Genomic DNA, 19,950 nt, shown 5'->3' with positions numbered 1-19,950 from the left:
GTATGTGTTCAGAGATGGACTGTTGTAATGTGTGGTTATTTGTGTTACTGTCACCTTCTTGTAAGCTTTAATCAGTCCGGCCCTCCTCCTCTGATCTCTCTCATTAACAAGCCATTTTTGCCTACAGAACTGCTGCTCACTGGATGTTTTTTGTTTTATGCACCATTCTCTGCAAACTCTAGAGACTGTTGAACATTAAAAATCCATGGAGATCAGCAGTTACAAAGACACTCAAACCACCTTATCTGGTGCAGCAATCATTCAAAGTCACTTAGAGCACATTTGTTCAACATTCTGACATTTGGTCTGAAAAACAGCTGAACCTCTTGACCATGTCTGTATGCTTTTATGCACAGGTCTAACAAAGTAGTGATCACTGAGTGTATTTCTCAAGTTCAATCTTCAAATCTTCAAAAACCAAATCACCACTGTCTAGTTCAGAACTTATGACCTGGCTAAAATATCCAATGAAGCTTTAATGGCTCCTTCCCTGAGTCAGACAACCTTCTTTAAGTCTTCCCTTCATACTTGTCTTTCTACCAGTCTATTTACTGTACCACTCTATCAGAGCTGGGGCCTGTATTACGAAAGTATCTCACCTTGAGGTACTTGAGTTGAATGAAATCCAAGACAGCCATGTCAACAAATCATAAACATGGCAATCATGGATAACAGGTATCACGACTAAGTTTGGGGACCAAACTGGGTAACCGATAACAAATAATAATTTTGGTTCTACTTATTGGTTCCTAAACGTGCATTTTCACTCGTGCATGTTTTGAATAAACAGCATTGATTAAATGGCTGACATTTAATCAAAGCGCTGTACAATTGATGCTTCTCATTCATCCATTCTCACACACACCAACGGCGATTGGCTGCCATGAAAGGTACCAACCAGCTCGTCAGGAGCAATAGGGGGTTAGGCGTGTTTGAATATGTACATTTTGAATACATATTACTTTGAATTTGTTTTAATTTTTCAACAATTCTAACATCAAAAATGACCACTTATCATACATATCTGGTGTTGCGCTAGCTATGTCCATTAGAGGGCCAGAAAGTATTGCCAAAAACATCAACAACAAGCGTGGTTTCCCAATTTAACAAGCAATATTTTAACAGAACATAACAATGTAAGAATCAGAGACATGAACGTAATAGTGTCCATGCACGCACTATTAAGCATTATCCTAGCCAGCTGTCCAACCTCGTGTGTCAATATTCAATCCATATATCGCTGTTAGCAGAGAGACTTGCATTTTACTCCCGTGTAGGGTATCCCAGGCATGCCCTTCCACGGAGATCAGTTCATTTGCATTCTTCTCTCCCCGCCTCCCTGGCCTGCTGAATACTGATCTAAGAACAACAATGCGCTGTACCGGGAAACATGCAGGAGTGCTCTGGGACACGGAGCCGGGGAACGGCTTCAAACAGCGGGTGAGCTGGCTATGTGGGCGTGCGGACACATACACGGCATGGGAACACTTTGTTTCCCCGTATTGTTGTCTTTTCTCATCAGAATGTGAGAGCAAAAGAGCAGCACTGGTATCTGTGAACAGCTTCTCTGCTGTAACACAAAAACATACAGCAAAGGATTTTTATCCTGACCGTATCTCAATGACAGATAATATATGCAAACATAGATAGGGTACTCATTTCTGGCTTCCAGTGTCTTTTGTTCACACTGAAAAGTAGTAGTTCTGTTGCTTGCGGTAGGTACAGACCCTTAAAACTTGAGAGTATGACCACTTTCTTAAGCGTAAACAGACATTGTGGTGGCATTTCAGACCGCGGAAGCTCTCACATATTTGACACATCCCATTTCAGAGCATACAAGCCTGCCATCTTGACAACATGCAGCAACCAAAGTCAAAATATCCAGAGGGGTAATATGTCTCCAGTCACAGGAGAAATCTAATTGATCGCTGACCTTTTTATGCCTTTACTTCTCCTCTCCACAGAGCTGGGGAATAGGCCTGTAATCAGCCACAAAGCCCTATGAATACCCAATGTGATTCATTCCAGCCCAAAATCTCTGCAATTCACAACAAACAAAAAGTGCCTGTTCTAAGTGTAACGGCTGAGAAATTCCCTGAGTCCAAGGTGGGATTTGAACCCCGGCCTCTCACTCGTCCAAATATTTGTTGAACAAACGCGTTACCAGTCAGCTAAAGACGAACTCGCCACCAGCCAAGGGCAACAACGTTCTTTTGAATTTGAGGGTTACGTCATCAGGGAGTGGTAACCTGCTACCAGCCTTCACTTTCACTGCACTTTACCAGGCTTACTAGTGAAATAGCTGAGCTAACCACGCTACATAAGCACTAAAGACAGGGAATCAGTTTCTGATTATCCAAATCACACATCTTCACGAGGTGAATCTTACTTTTTGCTTGTCAGGAGAAATGTTTTTACCCCATTGGGAAATCTTGAAATGAGTCAAACTACCTCAGCTCATTGGCAATCTATTTGTCTTGTTCAGCCAAAAAAAAGTAATATAAGTAAGATTTAAAGTCATTTTTGGTTTTTGCTGCGTAAACAATTACATTCCTGACTCATCAATGGACCTACCTATATTGTATTATATTGCTGAATCATTGCTGAGCTCCCTCTAAAATAATAAAGTTTCATTGGAAAGTGATTCCCCTGTTTCCTGAGCCTAATGCACCATCACATCCTAGCATTCTATTCTTCAATTATCTCTGCTGTAGCAGAGCCTCTCCCACTCACAGTTACACCTCAGACCTCAACATAGACAAGAGGGCAGAGAAATACACTGCAAACAAATAAATAAGTCAGTCTTAACAAGTATCTTAGTTTTATATTTAGACTTAAAATCTTATTTCTATTACTTTTTTTGAGACAAAATAAACCTGCCAATGAGGTGAGAAAGTTTCACTTTCAAGAAAGCAGTAACATAAAACAAGCTAATATTTTGTACTTGAGAGAAAACAATAAGATCTTAAGTCTTATTTAATGACTAAAAACGCTTGTTAAGACAGCCATTTTTTGTGGTGTATAACCTTCTGTGCCAGCCCCAGCACACCTCACACCCCAACACAGACAAGAGGCCAGAGAAATATACCCTTTTCTGCCAGCCCCAGCACACCTCACACCCCAACACAGACAAGAGGCCAGAGAAATATAACCTTCTGTGCCAGCCCCAGCCACACCTCCCACCCCAACACAGACAAGAGGCCAGAGAAATATAACCTTTTCTGCCAGCCCCAGAGGGCCAAGCGTCTATAATGTAATGCCAAACGGAGCAAAATATGTCCGCACCAGGAGCAGTGGCACCGCTATCCATCGGAATAATTAATGACTCGCTGTCAAAGGTTTCCACCTGCGTCAGTAAGCTGGTGAAGAAAGCCTTACAGGGGTTCAGCAGGACTGCACCCCAGAAAGAACTGCACCTGAAAGGCTGCCTCCGGAGTCGGCTGATGGCTTTTTTGTTCTTGTTTTTTTTTGGAAATGTGACCAACCTTTCCTAATAGCTTCCTAAGTCCGGGAGCAGGACAGGGTGAACTTGGCTGTTTCGAATAATATTGCCACAGGAAAACAGAACACGGCGCTGTGTTCCTGCCCGGCACGGACGATTACACATTCGGTTGTGAAAAATGGCGTTTGATATTACTCCAAAGAACTGCGAATGAAGATTGAAGAAATATTTCAAAACTGCCATCCTTTGCTATACCGTGAGTGACACACACTTCACAGAATGACAAACGAATTGGCAGCAGCATCATTTATCAGACAGACAAGAGAGTTTAGAGGCCAGCCTCCATTCCCCCCACCAATGCACAATAAACACACTATTGGAGAGGCCGGGGTTTAAGCTCAAATGTAGAAATGAAAGCTTAAAGGTCAAACATTACAATCATAAAGCAGATGCTTTTATCCAAAGCGACGTACAATATGTGCATACCAAAGGTCATTGGAACAAAAAAGAACAGGTTGAATAAGGTACAATTCAGATTATGTATCAGTTGTCTACATGAACATCATATTCACATGGTAAATGTAGGCCAAGTCAAATATAGGCCACGTCAATAAGTATAGCATTTCAAACTAGAAGTGCGGCATGATACAATAGATATGGTTAGTAAACAAACAAGCCCAGAATACACCTCTACAATTAAAATCATTTTAAAATTAAAATAATTGTTCAGTATTTACAATTTGGTCATGATACACAATTTCCCTAAATGTGGAGGACAAGGGGGTGGGCAGTAGATTATATCCAGTGGGATCACAGCTGTTGCCCTGACGGTGTTTGGCTCCGCGCGTGGACAGCTGGTGAGCGAATCACTCCGTCCAATTGCATTTCCCCTCGGCCGGGAGACCAATCATCAGCAGCGGAGCGCACGGGCGCTCTGTGGTCCGAACACGCCCGGCCCGGCCCCTCGGTACCCCTGTCTCGCCGCGTGTTTGTGCTGGCCGCCGACACACTAACGCTAACGCTAACAGTAACACTCCAGCTATGATTAATGCAGGTGCCACTTTGTGCTGTGAGGCTAGTGCGGCAGGGCGTGATAGCTTCCCCACGGAGGACTCGGCCGAGAGCCGACTGGAAGGACGGACGCAGCAGAGGCTGGTCTCCATGTTCTCACTGTGCTGAGGGCGGGGGTGAGAGACAGCCAGCGAGTTAGAGACTGCCATAGACAGTCCACTAGACCAGCTCTCAGAGTTAAGAGATCTCACTCAGTGTGATTAAGGCAGAGGGCACACACGACTGTATTACCTGTAACCATATCACACATCACATTAACTGTAACTGCTTTCTACATTGCGTTGTAAACTTTAACATTAGGTTACATTAATTTGTCAGATGTTGTTTATACGTTCTTACGCATTCATCTGATTAATATGAGCAAGAGTGCCTGACCTACAGCTCGAGCACAAGATAACTATGCAAACCAGGAACCTAAGCACACATTCTGAATACATAAAGACTGTATCCAAAACAATGCATCTTTAAAATCATAAAAATACCGTAGCCTAAATTAATACAAAAGTGGGGGTGTCGTGGGGTGAGGATGGGAAGGGGAACCAAGGTGCAGTGCAGGCAGCAGAGAGATCAGAGAAGTTGTGGAGCACACAGATCTGGTTGGGGTGAGGGGTTTGATGACTGTTCCATTCACTGCCCAGCAGGTTTTAAACGTGATCTTAGCTGTACCAGTGAAGTGAGCTGAAGGCGTCCCATGATAATTGGTTATAGTCATTTAGCAATAACCATGCATGACAGAACCAGAACCCCAACTATGAGATACTATGTAGAGTGGGTAATGAGGAAGGTGTGGATTATCTGGATGTTGCTTGGAGGGTCTCTACATGCCTGACTCACTGCCCAGCAGGTTTTAAATGTGATCTTATCTGTAAGAGGTTCCACTGAAGTGAGCAGAGGACAGGTGTGACACGAGGACTGGCTATAGTCAAATGGCAAAATCATGGCAGGCCTTGATACATGACAGTACCAGAACCCCAACTATGAGATACTGTGTAGAGTAGGTAATGAGGAAGGTGCAGATTATTTGGATGTTGCTCTGAGGGACTCACATGTCTGACTCACTGCTGCTATATGGAGAGAAGGTGAGCAGTAAGAGCTCTCAATGAGCTCCTCTGTAGCATCGAGATGAAGGAGAGCTCTAGCAGTGATGACCTGGAGGGAATGTACAGCACCTCAGTCTTGCCAGTCTGCACTGCAAAAACCTTAACCAGTATTTTGTCTTATTTTTAGACTTAAACTTAAATTTATTTCTGTTACTTATTTCGGGTTGAATAAGATAAAAATGTTGCCAACGAGGTATGACATTTTCACTCATTTCAAGATTTGCCTATGGGGTAAGGCAATTTCTATTCACAGGCAATAGGCAAGTTAAAAGAAGATAATATTTTCTACTTGACAGAAAAAATTAGATTTTAATCTCATTACAAGACTGAAGATGGATTTTTACAGTGTGAGAAGAGAAGGTGGAAAGCAGTTTTCCTGGGTGAGAAAGTATGATTGAATAAAGGAGACTGGAAAAGGTGACACACTAGGGAGGGAGCGCTTGGCAGGCAGACAGGTCTGCAGGGGTGTTGGATTTCCTTCATTTTGGTTCCACCGCATGAAGTGTGGGGTCCTGTTGTTATGGAGACTATCCATAAACCATGGACAGGGAGAAGAGGGCTGTGTAAGATTAGGGGTAAAAGGCCTATTCCTCTAACCATAGTCCACAAATACACTGTTCCCCCCTCATGCCAGCTCCACACCACTTCATGGTTAATGAACTGCACATTACAGCAGCCATACTCCATCTGCAAACATAATCATACTCCACACCCTATGAACAGGCACCCCGCATCTCTACAGTATCTATATACACTATGGTGACAGCTATGCAGCCAACTTATTCTCACTCCTAATTGGGGACGTCAGCACAAGGACAGTGCCTGCTTAACGATTTAATTTAATTTTTCATTGTAATCGCAGAGGCAATAAATAAGGAAAGGTTTGACAAGGATTTTAACTTCTTGCTTCCATTAAACAAATTCAAAGTTTAACAGACACTAATAAATGAGGCTATAAATGACATTTAAAATAAATTCAACTTCAGGCTTCAGAGATTTAGCCTCTAATGAGAGAAACAGTTTACTGCAGACTATGAGGGCGTGACCATCAGCAAACACACACATGCATGCACATACACACATACACACACCACCGTGTCCAGGGAGTAAAAATAAATTAAGGAGCACTAAATTACAATATAATAAAATATAAGATATAATAAAATAATCAGGAACACTCATTTGTAACTACATATTATCCATAGTCTTCACTTAATATTCAGAAAGTTCTGGTGAACTGACGTGTCAGCATATCTAATCCCCACACCAATTTGGAAATGGCCAATCATCAGCAATCACAGCTGGAAACCCAGCTGCTTATTCTTAAACTGTATTCTGTAGCTGAGCTTATATAGAGCTGAGTCAGAGGAAGACCTTTCACATGCAGCACTGCATTCTACAGTTGCCGGTTTAGCCAGCAGGGATTGCTAGATAGTGGTGCACGTGGGACCCAATCCCACTGAACCATCCTATTCACTGGGTGACACTATTCACCAATTGTGCATCGCCCTATGGAGTTACCGGCCACAGTATGGAAGCAGTTAATCCATTTGAAAACATGACAACAAGCATATGTGACCAGAGAAATACAAACAAGATGTTTGCAAATCATTGATCACAGCCAGACTACAGCAGGTCTATAGAGCGTGTCCTTTAAACTGTACGTATTTTAAACTAGAGCAAGACAAACAACACCAGTAAAAAAGCAAATACACCATCTGAGCATATTATCCACCACTTAACCATTTCTCCGACATTCTGGCCATATTATCCAGTGACAGACTGTATCTCCAAAAGCCTGACCATATCCAGCACTATCCTAACGCTCACTGCATGAATCAGAGTGCATCAGTGTGCTTCCCCAGTGTGCTTCCCCATTAGGAAACCAAGTGACTCCAGTTCCCAAATTATATTTTGTGTGACTAAATAAACCAGAGAACATTAAACACCATTTATGTTACTATACAATGAAGATCATGTTGATAAATGTTGAAATAAATGGAGATGGAGGTGCATAAATTCGCACTGATATTTATTGTTCCAAGTAAAGATTTATCTCCATGGAAATTGACTGAGTGAAGATTGATTGGCCATTGGAGAGGAGGTAGACGGTGTGGGTAAGTGTGGAGGAATGAGGGGCCTGATAGGCTGTTAAATGATTAAAAAGCACTGAGAGAGAGGGGAGCTGCAGCAGCGGCAATACATCAAACTCCATTCAGAGTTAGCAGCGCTAACAGGCTAGCCCAAGGCTGCAGCCACATGTACAATGGTAGAGGAGCTTCAATATCCGCAATGAGCACTGCCACCTTCACTAAGGTATCCTCCGCAGTTGCTGTTTTTAGGGAATATTTTGGGCAGTGAGTCGATTTTGTAAGGCTGATATTATTAACCCTCACATTGCCACTCGGGAACGGGTGGCTTGGTCGCTTCCTCCGGCTATAAAGTGGCTATCAAGTGAAGTTAACTTCCCCCCCCAGTAGCACACACAGCTCTCGGTGGCTGGCGTTTCGGAAACTGAGCATGTGAAGTCTTAAGCCTGGAGTTTTAGAACAATTAGTGATTTATCATTACAGTTAACTCTGGTCGTCATGGAAACAGTCATTTTTTTGTTTACTCTGTGCTTTGCTGTGGATGTTTTAAAGATTTCTCTATAGTCTCATCTCGGCTGTTTGGTGGAGACTGGGCTTTAGCCCGCACCTTCTCGGCACCTCACTGTGAGAATGCCTGACAGGAAAGACTCCCGCTGTGTTTTCAAACCTGTGCCCTCCTGACCTGCCCTTTCCCTCTCACATTTCTTTCAGGGTTGGGTCACTGAAATAGTGCTTATGGCATAAGCTATTTCCTGACAACCCAAGATCAGAACATATTAATGTTTGATGTCATTCCGATTGTTTCAGTGCAGCTGGAATGGTCTCATTTCCACAGCAGTATACCGAGGTCTTAAAAACATCTAGGAATCCAGGAGAAAACTGCTTCAGTGTCGAAATCTGCCTCCAGTGACGCCATCTGTCCCAACAGTTCGGAGGAGCGAGTGTGGCAACTATGGCTCAAAATCCCAAATTTGGGCATTTGGATTGGATTATGACTTTTTATGACTGTCTGGTTTGAGCTCTTAAGCAAAGGAAACCAAGTAGTCTGAGAGCTTCTCCAGCCAGACTCACACGCGCATAGAATGTGTTGTTTCTGTTGCCAGGTATGGCTTTGAGACTCCATCATACTTTTATTTATTGTGTCATTGGAATGTAATTGGCTTTAAGTAACCTGCCAGGCAAATACATTGTTAAAACTTGATCTGGGTGGTTTTGCTTACTGAACGCTCTCTGTTCAGGCAGTGCTTGGATACCCCTCGAGTTGGTCTAGGGAGGATGCACATTTAAGCTACTTGTATCACAGAGTATTGCACATGTAGACCTTTGTCATTAAATCAATCTCCTCCGCTTGGCAGTTCATCCATGTTGAGAAAGGGGATAGCTAATGTTGGCCTTCTTGGGTCCCTGAGGTGCTAACATTGCGCAGCTTCCTACACAACCTCTGAAAATACTGTAGACATCTAGCCAGCTCATGAGTCATGCACATAACGGCCGATATGATATGCAGTGGGACCAGCAGATAATAGTTCAGAGAGCAGTTAGGGAACTAGCCACAATAAGTATATGATTCCTTTAGCAATCAAGTGTCAATTATAAATAACAAATCTAAATTGGATATACAATTAAAATATAAATTGGAGTCAAATGACGGTTATTATACAGGCACTATTTCGGAGATTCTTGGTCAACCTATATCAGATTAACATGGAAGTCAGAGTGTTACTACTGTCTTCATAACTTGGTTTATTTATTGGCTGATCTTTTCAGCAACACCAGAAGGACAACCACACAACTGACAACTTTGTCCTACGCAGCTGAATTCCATCATTCAGGTAGCGGGGAGCTTCCAGTTTGACTGACGTCAAATGAGAAGGGGGGAAATGCACACAGCTGCATGAAAGGGCATTGATTGGAGGGGAAAGGAAAATGTACACACATTTGATCGACATTCATGCCCAAAAATCTAAAAATCTAAATTTCAAAACCTTTTCAAGGAAGTGAATGGAAAACGTTTTGGTGTGAAAATACATAACAATACTACAATTTTATACAATATACACTTTTGTTTGTATGGTTATGACAAATTGACTAAATTGAAGATATTAATAATCAGCAGAAATGAAGACTGGCTTACTGATACTGGCTTACCTGGCTTACATTGTGCACTTGTCCTACCAGCCTGCAGCATTAACTGTTGGAATTCATCTATTCAAATTTGTAATGACAAATTTACCACCATGAGTGTAAGCTGACATGTATACAATTTATAGATGTATTAAGTAATTGCTTCCAATGCATGCTTAGAAATTGGCTTCAATGGCTCTCTTTATTTACTTAAGAGACACCATATGAGTGGGTCATGCCTACTGCAGACTGCCAGCAACAATTTACCACGCACATATTGTTAATATGAAAATGCAATTTGTTGATAATATCAAACTCCCATTCACAAGGGAAGTTTATCTGTTAGCATCCATCAACAAGGGACAATGGCTACAATATATTTGGCATCTGTACAAAGTGCTTGTTCTGACGCAGAGTACAATGCAGGCAGGAGCCTCTCTGTGCCCGGTTTGCCAGTTAAATATAGAATATGTGCCATTATTCTCCTGAAGATGCATTATAAGATACCGAGTAAACAATAATAGGGAATAATGGTGAAGGGGATGGCACAGAGAATGATATTCACTGTCTGTCTTTTTTAATAGGAAAGTGGAGTGTCTGGCCACCTCATCTATTTTTGACCTTTACTCAGACAGGGAAAGTTCTGCAGAGAGGATTAGAGAAAGAGATGGGATCATAGTCTCAATGGCACGACCTACTGTAGGGTCGGAGCAAAATGGCCTCCCCCACTGGATTTCAAATTGTTGCATGTTTTTGATGTTCCTGGAATTACGGAACACGATATCTTAGTTCCAGTGGTTGATACAGCTAAAAGGCATGGGAAGCTACTACCTGGTGATTTAGAGTACAGCTTGTTTTAAAATATTAAACTGTGACACACCGCTGAGAGGATAGGCGAGTTGACACAGGGAGATATGAAAAGTTTGGATTGCACCGCCGTTTTATTCAGTCTCACAGGAGCAGGGGAGGGAGAGAGCACGGGAGTGAACTTATAATTAAACAAAAAGGTCAGAATATAGTCCAGGTGTGTGTCTAACCTGTAGGCGTGATCCTCAGTTTGCCCTGCTTCCTTCTTGTATACTGTGCCCTTGCCACGTAAACATTTGTAAAAGTCACTTCCAGTTAAATTGGCCCACCCAGGGAATTCCTGGCAGGGGTATACAAATAACCTGGGCTCCAACAATGGCAAATACTCAGGACAATCTGAATCCCTTGGCTCTACAAGAGGAGATGGCATAAATGAGCCAAATGATGGATACCATTCCTCCTCGTTTTACTTCTGAAATGTCATGCACAGTATGTTATACTTTAGTAAAGGTTAAGTGCTACTCACAATGTTTTATTTAATCGGACATAATGAAAAGATTGATATCTCCTTAAATCAAACTGTCTGCATGCCAGCTCACTATGAGGTCTGCGCACTGCTGTTCATATGTGTTCATATGTGTTCATATGGAATGTATTCTGAACGCATTTCTTAAAATGTGTTAGTTGCAATGGAGAGTTCAACATTATGAACACATAATATACAGAATATTAGTGTATCTGTTCTGTTCTAGATTTGAGTGCAGCATTTGATACAATATGGACCACAGCATTGGATAATTCACTTTATGAAAGTGCGGAATATACAAATATATATTTAACTGGGAGAATAAGCATGGTGAATTAGTTTTACTCTTACTCTTTTCCGTATATATGTTCTCTGCAAAATCATTATGTCAACATGCTGTCAACTATCTTTGCACGAATTAGCTGCTTAACTCATATCTCAAGGTGGATGTCAAAAATCCTCCTCAAGCAGATAAGATAGATTCATGTTATTGACTCCTAAAAATTCAGAGTAAAAGTAATGAGAAATTGCAACAATCTGGCTCTGTGAAGTGCAAAGCAAGGGTTATCTTTGGGGCTGTGCTTCAAGTCGCATAATAATCATGAAACTAAATCTATTTTTTTAATTCACGAAATAGGTGAAACCTTGAATATCTTTGCAAGATGCTTACAGGCTAACCCATATATTTCTCACAAAGATATGAATTGACAAATTACAGCTTGTGCAAAATGTAGCTGCAATAAAAACAACACATACAGTCCCTGTTTCACACCACCGAGCTATGCCTATTAGAATTGATTGCTTGGTTTTGTTACTTGTTTTGAAATGTTTTAACAAGAAAATATATCACTGGACTACCTAACTATGACTATCAATCAAATATATCCCTAGTCGAGTTCTTAGATCGCACAGTGCCAGCCTTTTAATGACCCCAAGAGGTTGAGAAGTTTTATTGCCGAGCAATCTTAAAAAGAAAATGTAAAAAATGTTATGTGTATTGCCTGTTAACCCTTAACTGTGTTTCTTCTGGCCCCATCTATTTTTGACCTTTATTCAGATAGGGAAAGTTCTGCAGAGAGGATTAGAGAAAGAGATGGGATCATAGCGCCAATGGCAATACCTACTGTAGGGTTGGAGCAAAATGTTATGTCTTCATCTATCACCATATCATACTTATGTTTGATTTTTTGTGCAAACCCAAGAAAATTACTTTGGATTGCAATATGATGGAACAAAGAAACTAAATTCTTCCCATGTGTGTCTTCCTTAGAGTAGATCAATGAAGTAAGTGTGTCATAGGCTTTGTAAGCAGAACTCTAATTTCAGTGAACCAGAGAGGGCTTTACTCCACACATTAAGGATTTCTAGTTTAAAAGGTCAAAGAATCGATTTGTGTAGCTGGAACTAAAGAATGTTCCAGAATAATCATCATTTCAGAGGTCGCCTGGTTTCAGAGAGACAGAGAGAGAGAAGGTGAGAAAGAGAGAGTTTAGCTCACACTAAACATAACACATTGATTTGCATATTATTTATATGTATGCTTTGGCAATAACTACATTTGTATTTCATGCTAACAAAGCAATGTGAATTTGAGAGAGAGAGAGAGATACACCTTACATTGCCTCATGCTTTCCTACCATTTGACCCTCCAACCTAAAACATTTCACACTCAGCACTCCCACAGCCAAATCAAAAACTTAGTCATGGGTTGAAAACATGAACAGGTTTCTTTGTTAAAAGGTGAACAAGGCTCAATAAACTGCATGCAAGCAACATTCTGGGTAAAAGTAGGTTTTGTTTGTTCATTCATTCATTCAGTTCCACAGTCCCAGTCTACAAGATTCGTGCAACAGACTGAGACCACATACCTTGTCACTTTTTAGAGAAACACGATCGCCTCATCCACTCACCCAAATGTTAAATCTCATTGCGGCCAGAAAGAAAGAGTTTCCACACCCCACAAACACCCACTGAAACAACCTCCACCCACCTACACCATCTACACCCAATTCAGTAGAGTCATCAGTAGAGGGCTATGGCAGCAGCCTTGGAGAACAGCTCTTTCCATAGGCAGGTATAAACCTGTCTCTCCAGCAACAGGCAGGTGCTCATGTGGATTTAGCTGCTGTTGAATGCTCTGTGAGGAGAATAATGGAGGCAGGCAGCTGAATGCTTCACTCTATCTGATGCTGTTGGCCTTGGACATACAAGGCCGCCTTTCATTGTGCAGTCGGTATCACACTGAGGCCCTGTATCAGCTGATAAATCAAGCGCAGTTCACTTGTGACCAGGACATTTTAATGAGCTGCTCTTTAATTCAGACTGACCCTCTTTGGGGTTAGATCAGGCAGCAGTGTGTGTGATAAGGTGCTGTCACTCCAGCCTCCTGATGCAGGTTTATTAAGTGGAAATGGTTTCTTTGCACGACACACAAGCCAAATGGAGACCATACGCATTCTTGTGTGTCAGTTGAAATCACTTGCACCAGTGCTGACCCCCCGACGGATAGATGGCTCAACTACCTTGGCTTGCACAAGTCTGGAGTGCTGGTTCTACATGGATACGCTGGGACACTGCGGATCCTTATTTAATTTCGTTTTCCAGCCGGCGTTTCTGGACCCCAAGCAAAATCCCACTTCAAAAGCACTGGTTCTCTTTTCTGTCCCAAGCCTGGAGCCTTTCCATAGAGGAGGACAAAAAGGCTCGGCAATCCACTGACACAGACAAACAGCTGGACACCAGAGCTGTTTAGCAGACAAATATTGCAACTGAAATATAAACAGTGCAGATCAAAGTGCTGTGCATCAAATGGATTTCCCATAGGCGTCACAGTAGCATGGTCCAAACACAGTGCTACAATGTGTACAACAATGCATGGCTGGAACATGGAGCGCTCCTATTCCTGCAGTCAGAAAACCAGTGTGTGTCTAATACAAACAGCGATTTGACTCACACTGAAACTTTCACCACAGGAAAGGCAAAGAGCATTTTGCACTTCATGTTTAACAAAACTCTTTTCATCACTTACCCTGTTAAGGTTAGATTAACCAAGGCCATGTGACCATTGTGAAATTTTTATGACCAATTCACTTAAGATGCAAAGCAGTATGTATTGTGATTCATTAATTAAATAATTCATGTCTGGGTCTTGGGTTTGAGTTTATTTTTTGTGTCCATTTTGGTACATTTTCTTTTTACGTACAAAAGTAAAAATGTTTTCTTATTTGAACTTTACAAACAAACGTTTTGTGTTCTGTTACTGTATGTGTATGGGGGCTTGTATACTGTTTTTATATCAGCAGGTTTATTGAGTACTAAAGTGTAGCCAGCTACCAGCTTATTTCACCATCTACATTGCTGGCCCAGGTCCTTAAATTCAAATCATAAATGGAGAATGCAATATTTAATACTAGTTAAAATGTATTCTTTCCTCTGCCGGTGTCACAATTGATTAGGCAATCATAACTAATCTTAAAATAGCAAAGTTTATTGTTTAAAGGGCTTTTTGGCTCTTGAATGTTCCCAGAACAAAACCTTTTCAAAAAGTAGAAATCTTTAAAGAGGCAGTTATAAAATTATGAGTGTAAGCATAATTTTATGACCATAAATGTAAGGATCCATGATGATATCAGGTTACTCCATTACAGACGACTATATATATATATATATATATATATATATATATATATATATATATATATATATATATACATATGAACTGGGATTTGCAATGGCAGTGGGTTTACGATAAGGCTTACTTTTTATACTGGTTTAAAGCCACATACGCATGGTGATTTGACTTTCTTCCAAAGGAGCCCAGCCTGCACAGGCCAGCACACGGCTTTGGCCAGCACAAAGCTCACCTCCGGCATGATCTGGCAAAGTCGCTGCCCACATGTATAAAGCGCTCTGTCTGATAGAGAAGAATCAGCCGCAGGGCTTATCTGTGGCTCTCAGGTGCAGGCGGACGCAGGTCTGATCTGTCTTCCCAACTCTCAGGAGAGCCAGACCCCGCCATTAGACCCTGCCCATTCAGGGACTGCATTTATACACAGTAAATTGACTGCATATCTCTGAAATCTGTTATCTGCACCACAGGCAGAAGTGAAGTTTCGAAATGTGCATTATCCTGCCAGGAATTTACCGACAACCGGCAACCGGCAACCTTCTGACTGCCAAATTACCTCCTGAGCTAATGCTGTCCCCTTCAGTGTTTGCACTGTGGGGTTCGGCGTGGAAGCGGTGTGTTGGGACCACATGGTCATTAGACAGGGGCCGGCACTGTGGTTTGTGTTACTGATAATGGGTCTGTTCTCAACGCAAGACTGAACAACTCCGAGGGGAATCCGGAGTCTCAACAATAAAGAATATTGGGAATCGCTCCAATGCACACATAATGCGCAATTAATTATCTTTACATTCTAGCTTACTAACAAGGCATACTGCACCAGCATATCAACTAGGAACAAATTAGTTATAATTATGCATGCAGGGATGGTCTTAATAATGTATTTTTTATAGAAAGAAAAATTATTAATAATTATTTACATCACACCTGATTACAAATTTGTAATTATAGTTCATTATAAGTTCATGAGGTCAACTACAACTGCTGAGAACTGTAAAAACGTATATTTAAAAAAAATGTTTGACAGCTTATACAATACATGCGCAACTTCAGGGGGGCTAATTAATGGTTGATTAATGACTCATTTACAACTAAATAAAGGTATCTGAGGTACAGCATTACTCACTGCTCCCATTTTCTCACATGAATAAGTTTTACAAATACAGAATGAGAAATGTGCAGAAACTGCATATCGACAGTTTTACAAATTATGAGTCAGAACAGGTACACGTTTGAAAATTAAAGTTGCATAATGAATGAATTAATTGATATAGGTAGATAGGGTGCATGTTATCAAGGCAAAAAAAGCAATGCAAAAGGCTTCCCTTCTTTCCCATCATACTGTTTAGTATGCAGACTATGCAGGTTATGTTGTTTGGAAAAACACTGTAATGAAATTACACTTATGCAATGTCCAGGTTGTTGCCCAAACATTCAGGAAAGGAGAGGCGGGGTACCATGGACTAATTTGAAACAGTAAAGCCTGAATCAAGGCCTAATGCCAAACTGCTTAGTCCTGAAACTTGAGCAATGAGAACATTTGAGAGCTCCCTTCCCTTGTGTGATGATACAGGAGGAACCGCCAGGCTGGGGAGAATCAGTTTCTCTTTTTGCTGCTTCTATCAAATATACTCTCCTGCAATAGTGGCTCATTATTGGACATTCCTTGTAACAGCGTTCCTGTAACAGCAGCATGTGTGGTGGGTAAATCAAAGAGCTGGATGATATCACAACACGACAAATCTCATAAAAACTAGTTTTCCAGGAAGTGGATGGAAAAAAAACTTTGGCGTGATTAAACATAAGTATTAGAATTTTATGCATTTTTTGGAATATATACTTCAAGACGTGTTTGTATGGTTATGAAGAATTCACTAAATTGAGGAAAAGGGAATTTAGGTTTCAGCTTGTCTCTACAGTGGAAGCCGACACAGCAGGGCTGCAGATGGGCACTGGGAGCGATCAGCACACACAGCAGGGCTGCAGATGGTTACTGAGAGTGATCAGCACACACAGCAGGGCTGCAGATGGGCACTGAGAGTGATCAGCGCACACAGCAGGGCTGCAGATGGGCACTGGGAGTGATCAGCGCACACAGCAGGGCTGCAGATGGGACTGGGAGCAGGGCTGCAGATGGGACTGGGAGCAGGGCTGCAGATGGGCACTGGGAGCAGGGCTACAGATGGGCACTGGGAGTGATCAGCACACACAGCAGGGCTGCAGATGGGACTGGGAGCAGGGCTGCAGATGGGACTGGGAGCAGGGCTGCAGATGGGACTGGGAGCAGGGCTGCAGATGGGCACTGGGAGCGATCAGCACTCTGAGGGGTTCTGGCTCAATGCTCGTCACGTACCTTCGGTCCCTGGAGGCGCAGGTCTCTAATCCATCTTGGAGCGACAGGAAGGAGTCAGTCCACGGATAGCCAATCAGCTTGCGCGTAGCCCTCCTCCACACCCCCCTGCTTTGCAGTCCTTTTCCAGCACACGCTCTGCAAAACACAGGAGATTTAGAGAGAAACAGTGCAGAAGCACGCCCTCTTGCACACTATTGCTCACACCGGATGCACAACGACCAGTGTACAGCCTTTAATCTGCACAATAAACTATTTATTTATTCAATGTTCATTTGATAGAGATAACTATATCTAAACATAGATGTATCACAACATTTATAGCATATGCCAATTTCCAATGCTTGTCCTAAGATGGGCTTATTAAACACATATGCAACACAAAATAGAAATCATTTTTCTATTATAAGTCATGAAACAAATATCTTTCAACTTGTGTCTTCTAAATTGCCATTTTAATGAATCTGCGGCAAGTCTCAAATGTGAAATTGGTTTGAATTAATTTCATGGCATTTTAATTAATATTTTATTTAAATTTAGAAGTCACAAGTTGAGAGGAATTTGTATGTGGATAGTAAAACACATTTTTAATGTGTCTCTTATTTGTGGATCATGCTACATGCATTTCTTAATAATATTGAGACTAATCCCTCTCCATATTTATGCAACCTATAACGTGAGGCTTTACAATACATGGTTTATATTATTGGCTGTGGCTACTCCAAAGCAAATTTTATATTCATATTTGTTCATTCAACATTCTAACCTTCAATATATATTCTCAAATTTCAGTCAGTATTCTTTGCATAGTAACCTATATATCGTACCTTAGACCTATATATCAAGCGTGTTTGACCTATACATTCAGTGCTTTGACCTATATATCGGAAATTGGACCTATATACCTTCACTCCATATTCTCAAGTTTCATTAAATATTATCCCATTTTAATTGTATATTCTCATGTTTCATTCTATATTCACAGGTCTCAATGTACAATATAGTCAAAGGTTTTCATTCAATATTCTCTGGTTGTCAATGTATATTCTCATGTTTCATTCTATATTCTCATTTCATTCTACATACACTCATAGCAATTTATGATGTATTTATTAGATTTATTTTATAGACCTCTACTGATGTAGCCTATCCACTTTGAGTTAGAATGCGTTGTGTGTTCAGAGATGCTCTTCCGTTATATTTCCAATTAAAGTTATACCAAAAAAGTTATATATCAAATAAGTATTGAAAACAGAGCACACAAATACCACAGAATGAGTCAAGAGTGTGTCATCAGCTAAGTCATTTGCATCACTCACAGGTCAAATTTTGCATGGCCACAGATGGAGATTATGGAAACTAAGCCTCCTGATTGGCCATTGGATTGGTCACACATTTTCTGCACCTTAAACTCAATCCATACTGAAAGGCTTTCATGCACCATGTGCCCCGGAGAGTTAGTGCTGTTAAAAATACTAAAAACGGATTCACATGTGCCTCCTTTTGATTTGTGCTCCTGCTTGTCACATTTCTTGCCGAGTGCTTTCCACCCCCAAACAGTGCCCTAGTGATAAGTATTAAATTATTTTAAACTTCCATTAAGGAACTCCTAGTGAAAAACTTTTTATTATTTTATTCTTCCCACCATCAAACAGTTTGGCAGGTTTGTAATATTCTTGAGGAAATCGTAGGAATTATTCTATATTGTATTTTATGTTGAGATAAATCCCTCTGCTACATTCAATGAATCCTCACAGCTACAGTAGGTTATTCAAGGCTTGGTGAAAGCATAATTTCCACATAGCTATAGGGTATGCTTAAAATATACACTAACTAGTGTAGTGCAAAATGGCATTTTAGAACAGTCCAATTTGGCTTGTTCAATTTGCACCAATTGCAGTCTGAAGGCTCAGAATCTATATTTTTACTACTTTTTATCATAGCCCTCAGAACATCATTTCACTGCTTTAAACAGCACATACACAACTGTATACTTTATTGTTTTAATACCAATTAATTTGGGAGACACACTGTATTGTACATACTGTACGTGATTTAGAAAAATAATGGCATCCAAACAATGTGCTTCTCAAAATCTTAAAAACATATTCCAACTTATTCTAACTTTAAAAGCTTGGACATTAAAAACAAATATGAGGTATGTCTAATATAAACCGCATATACAGTACTAATTAAATGTTTGATATATTTAAAGATTGCAGCACGGATGGTGCTGTGGGTAGCACTGCTGCCTCACTGCAAGGAGGTCCTGGGTTCGAATCCCAGTCGTCCGGGGCTCTCTGTGTGGAGTTTGCATGTTCTCCCCGTGTTTACGTGGGTTTCCTCCGGGTACTCCGGTTTCCTCCCACAGTCCAAAGACATGCAGATTAGGTTGATTGGAGAGTCTAAATTGCCCATGGGTATGAGTGTGTGTGTGTGTGCCCTGCGATGGACTGGCGATCTGTCCAGAGTGTATTCCTGCCTTTCGCCCAATGTATGCTGGGATAGGCTCCAGCCCCCCTGCGACCCTGTTCAGGATAAGTGGGTTCAGATGGTGAATGGATGGATGGATATATTTAAAGGTACAATACGTAAGATTTTTGTGTTAAAACATTGTTACAAGACCATTGTAAATCCCTTCCTATCATTGAAAAAGGCTCACTGACATGTTAACTCACCTGAAACGCCTGCGTTTATAGTCCTTAAATTCGGGTTTCAAAGTACACATTTGTAGGGCCATCAAATGTATCAAAACATTGTACAACTGTACAGCAATTAAAGCTCATTGGTTGAAAAATGGTTCCAACTGCCA

The 19,950-nt window shown here is 41.2% G+C and overlaps 1 long non-coding RNA gene across 1 annotated transcript in view; it reads right to left on the bottom strand.

The window, feature by feature from the left end:
• Nucleotides 1–19,950, bottom strand: part of LOC133108553 (uncharacterized) — a 179,645-nt gene that overhangs the window by 103,365 nt on the left and 56,330 nt on the right. Inside the window, exon 2 of the long non-coding RNA XR_009704671.1 lies at nt 17,142–17,276. This is a non-coding gene — a long non-coding RNA (uncharacterized LOC133108553). The remainder of the gene's footprint in view (nt 1–17,141; nt 17,277–19,950) is intronic.

Source organism: Conger conger, chromosome 13 (genome assembly GCF_963514075.1).
Source record: "Conger conger chromosome 13, fConCon1.1, whole genome shotgun sequence".
In the NCBI taxonomy this organism is placed as follows: domain Eukaryota; kingdom Metazoa; phylum Chordata; class Actinopteri; order Anguilliformes; family Congridae; genus Conger; species Conger conger.
The sequence above is the reverse complement of the archived record's forward strand: the minus strand, read 5'-3'. Positions and strand labels throughout refer to the sequence as shown.